Source organism: Tenrec ecaudatus, chromosome X (genome assembly GCF_050624435.1).
Source record: "Tenrec ecaudatus isolate mTenEca1 chromosome X, mTenEca1.hap1, whole genome shotgun sequence".
Classification (NCBI taxonomy): Eukaryota; Metazoa; Chordata; class Mammalia; order Afrosoricida; family Tenrecidae; genus Tenrec; species Tenrec ecaudatus.
Window position 1 is genome coordinate 41934260 of NC_134548.1, and position 5092 is coordinate 41939351.

Consider the following 5092-nt stretch of genomic DNA (forward strand, 5'->3'; position numbering starts at 1 on the left):
CATTCTTTAGAGTAAGTGAGCATTTCAGGATACAGAATTGATTATATCATCCTGGTTAATAAAATAAGAATAGTAATATCCTGGTAACAACATCAATATAAACTATAGTATTAATTATAACATTTTGATCTCAGGAACATAAGAGCGCATTCTAAAATCAATCACCAGCCAGGATTTCAGAGATAGGAGAGGGAAGGAGACAGGTCATTCACCATGTTTTTGCAGTGGCTAGTCTGCCTCATAACGATGACCAGTAAGCCTATGGGAGAAAATGTGGAGGTTCACTCCATGGGTTTAGACACAATCTGAAAATGAAATAATGTGCCTAGAAGCAAACTTCAATTTTCAGTGGGTATCAATAGGTGGATTGATACTCCAGCTTCCCCATCATTTGATGGTATACTTTTGAGATGTGTTTCTTGTAATTCCTCATAATATCCCCAGGATTAGTGAGCTCCATGTGTCCACAACACTTATTTGCTCATTAATACACATTCTAATTTTTCTTCCTATCTCTGCATTACTTTCTCTAACCCTTCAGCTATGCATCCTGGCACTGCATCACAAAACAGTGTCTGTCCCCAAGTCCTGTAACAGTAACAAGTTATACTTTGGGGGAGGCCCAAATAAAAATAACTTCAAGTGCTGGGTGGAGCCTTGGTGGCGCAGTGGTTACATATTAGATCGAAATCACCTGCTGCTCTTCTGAAGAAACAAATTTTCTACTACCATAAAGAGTTACAGTCTGGGAAACCTACAAGGCAATTCTCCCCTGTCCTATAGTGTTGTTGTGAGTCTGAATACATTCAATGGCTGTGAGTGCAATTTCAAGTACTAAGAATTATATTCAAGATATTATGATGTAAAAGAGAAGCTTTGAAATTCTACAGTTCCTTTTTAAAAATAGAAGAGCTTATTTATTCGAGGCTCTTAGGAATTTATTTTATTTTTGAATGGATTCCCGCTTAGAGGCAGAAGCTCTCAGAGAGGACAGCCTCCATTTCTTGGCAATCTGTGTCCGACATTTTTCTTCAGCCTCCTTCATTTTCTGGGTCAAAAGATTGGCAGATTGGGCGACCTCCTCATTGTTTTTCTTGGTGCACTGTTTCTTCAGGGTGACGCATAGCCACTTATGCTGCAGGACATGTGGTGTCATGAGACGCTGAATCATGGGCGTTTTGGTCCAGGGTTTCTTGCCTTCTTTGTTCAGGGTTTTTCTTATCATATACTGGTGGACATCATCTTCAGAGAGATTGAAGAGTCTGAGGATTCTGCTGGCTCTTTTGGGTCCCAAGTGATGAGGTACATTTGTATTAGTCAGTCCTGGGATATCTTGCTCCCCGTGTTTTACAATAACCAAGTTAAGAATGCTCAGGTTGGCATGAATAATGGAGCCCATGGCAGATTTGGGCTTTCTGAACCAAGGTCACCTTGATCTGAAACGGGAGCGCCCATTACTCAGCAGCAGACAGACTCAGTTATGGGCCAAGACACCTTGCTTCATGGGAGAACCTTGCTTGTTATTCCCACCACTGATGCAAGCAACATAACCTTTCCATTCATCACCCAGAACCTCGGTGTCAACTTCTGTGGCCGTTCGCTTCTCATAAAAGGTGCGAAGTTTGCATTCATCGTCCACTTAGTTGAGTTTCTGTCAGCCAGTGACTTGATGCAACTTCATGGCGCTGCAGCCCTAACTTCTCTTAAACTTTACGTATGTGTTATTGTTTCACTAGATCACATTGGATGTTAAAGTGGCATTTTCAAAAGAATTGGAAAGCAATAAAGCTATGATTTATATGATTTGAAAATTTCCTTTCCAAGTCCTAGAACTTGTTTAATCTGAGGGCAGTGAAAATGTGGTGTGACTTTATTTTTGTCAGTTAACCGAGTTAAAACTCTTTCCCCATTAATCAGATGCTGCCTTCAAGATATCTGAACCAGATTTCGGTGCTTTCATCTTATTTTATATTCCTGGAAAGAATTGTTTTTGAAAGTTATTTTCTGCCCATAGAGAGAAGAGGAAATAATCTGTCTTCGTGTACATCTCTAAAAACAAACAAACAAACAAACAAACAAACAAACAAACAACTGGCTACCTTTGTCCCCTTTGAATATTTTTTCCAATATTGATTGAGAGAGTTAGGAGGTGCTGCTTTATGGTAAGAGTGGGACTTAACTAGCCTCCTTGTGCAGATCTGACAGTGGGCATTCATTCTTGGTGGTTCAATGACAGCTCCATGATATTAGAGTGTGTCTTCAACTTTGGGTCTTAAAATCCCATCCACATTATATGGAGGTATGTTTATTTAGGTAACAGTACATTATTTTTATTGACTAAATTCACAGCAGCAAGTGGTTATTAGAAACCAATCTGAGTTTGAGAGATTTATTATGCATGATTTACTCACAAATACACAAGAGTTGGCTGAAAATAATGGAATCACAAAACTGAAAACAATAAAAACCATGATAAAATAGAACCATTTTTGTATTAATATATCGATATTACTGAAGAACAACAAATCAGAAAAGATTAAATCCAGGATGCTAACTACCAAATAATTAAATGGTAAAGATGGGATAAAATACTTGTGTTAGGTGGGGTTGACTAGAGAAACAAATCCAGTGACATTCATATAAGTGTAAGAGAGTTGTATATCAAGAAACAATTTTATATCAAGCAAACATCCCATCCCAGTGCAGAGTAAGTTCATAAGTTCAACACTAGTCCATAAGTTCCTCTTCAGACTTTCACAGCCATAGACAATGAAGCAGAATGCAGGAAGATCACAGGTCGGTGGGTGGAGAGTTGTGTGGATTCAATGGTGGTGGCCGCATCACAGGGCTGGTTCATTAATAGGAAGGTGAAGGCAGAGACAGAGACGGTCTGGCTTCCAAAGAGCCATTTATCTCAGTCACATCACCAACGGAGGTCACTAACCTGCAACCTGATTGACAGGCGAAACTCCACCCATTTCTTCTTACAAGTGCCATGTTCACACCAAACAAACTAACTATTGCAATATGTGAACCATGGACTTAGTTCAGGGTTGATGGGAATCATTATTGAAATCATTATCCCAAGAAAATATATAGAAGCAGCAGCCATCCCACTGACATTGAGTAAATTAGAACTCATAGTGTCCCTATAAAACAGTAGAATTGCCCCTCGTGGTTTTTAAATTGGTAGTTCTTTACTGGATCAGATCGCTTCATCTTTCTCTGGTATAATTGTTGGAGGCGAGTTTGAACTCCCAACCGTGCAGTCAGCAGCCCCAAGTTTAGCCCATTGCATAAACAGAGCACTCCTTTTTAGTAGCAATCCACCCACTGCCATTAAGTTGATTCCAGTTCCGAGTGACCATATTGAGGGTTTCTGAGACTGTTAATCTTTTGGCAACAGAAAGTCTCATCTTTATCCCAAAGAACAGCTAGTGGGTTTTGAGCACAATTCCACATTTACCCAGCAGGTTTACCAGGGCTCCCACAGAAGCAAGAGTACTTAATAATTGGATATGAAAGGTGTCTAACAATATTAACTACAAAAGTCCTGAGAAATCTAGATACTCTGTGGCATTTGGGCATCAAAATTTGTCTCAAAAGGCATACGATGGAGATTCAAAATTACATGGTACAGTTCCATTATGTTTTCCTTTTCCTCTTTTCTTACCCTAAACACTTTGAGTGTGTGTGTGTGTGTGTGTGTGTATACATGAAGTAGGGTGGGGAGTTACATATGAGATCATTGTTTTTGCATTCAACTTAAAATAATTTATCAAACCTCTCAATGACTTGCCTCATTCACCACTCCCTCCCTTTTTAAAAAATTTGCCTTCTATTTGTACAATATTATATCTCCTTTCACTAAAGTTGAACTACTGCTTCCCTTTCCTCCCTTTCACCTTCAACCCCTGGTAACCATCAAAATTTGTTTCTTTTTGTTTTTCTTGATGTTTCCAATAACTGTTCTCAGGCAATATTTGTTCTTTTGTGTTTGGCTAACTTTACACAGCATAATATCCTCTGTGTTAGACAGTGTTATCTAGAGAAACAAATCCAGAGATTTGTATTAAGAAGTACTTATATCTCAAGAAGGCATCATAGCCCAGTCCAAATCAAGTGCTTAAATCTGATGCTAGTTCATAAGCCCCTTCTCAGGCTTACAAAGCCACATGCCAGTGATGAAGAATGGTGAACTGAGAGCAGAGGATCGCAGGCTGGTGAGTACAGGTCGCATGGGTCCAAAGATTAGCAGAAGCATGGCAGAGTGCCGAAAGCTCTCAGGGTCATGTGGTCCATATGGGTCCACCCCTGGAAGTAGACACAGAATTCCAGTGAAGCCCCAATGAGCAGGAAGGCAAATTCACAGACAAAGGAAGTTCCCAGTCTCTGAATCTTATACAAAAGACCATACCCCCAGAGGAGGGGTCACCATGTTACCACTTGTTTGACAGGTTTGGTTCCACACCTAACCAGGTGTGTCTGGTTGACATAAAACAATCCAATTACCACATCCTCTAACTCCATCCAGCGTCAGAGCAACTTGCCAGCTACCACAGTACACCAAACTGACAAGTGGTGAAGAGTCTAGCCTAGTAAAGGTAATTTTTGCATTCTTACTAGATGTGTATGTTTTAACTTTTCATTTGATTACTGGGTTTATTTTGTGTATGTCTGATTTTATCAAAATATTTTGGTTGAAGTGAGAAAAAAAACTTACATGAAGTGCTTTAGGCAAAAAGAGAAAATTATTGTACAACATAAGCTGAGAAAAGTCTAGTCCATGATTGACCTTATGGATGAATGAAACCAGCATCTAGACCTCAAATTACAGGCAATGCTCTCAACCCTGCCCTGCTTTGACTGGATTATTCTCTCACAGCCCCAGAAAAGCATGCTCTTTAGCTTGGAACAGTGTACAAGTTGTGAGCTCACATCTACTAATGTATTCTATCACACAGAAGGTGTCTCTCTTCACTCAGTGTGAATTTTAACCACGAGATAGAGTGTCTGGTTAGGTATTTATACTTGGAAAGAAAGTAGATGAGTGACATAGAATGACATCACAACGGAATCACATAGTTGTAGA

The 5092-nt window shown here is 39.6% G+C and overlaps 1 pseudogene; it reads right to left on the reverse strand.

Moving 5' to 3' along the window:
* Positions 1–943: 943 nt before the first annotated feature.
* Positions 944–1681, reverse strand: LOC142434860 (small ribosomal subunit protein eS6-like; annotated as a pseudogene).
* Positions 1682–5092: the final 3411 nt, after the last annotated feature.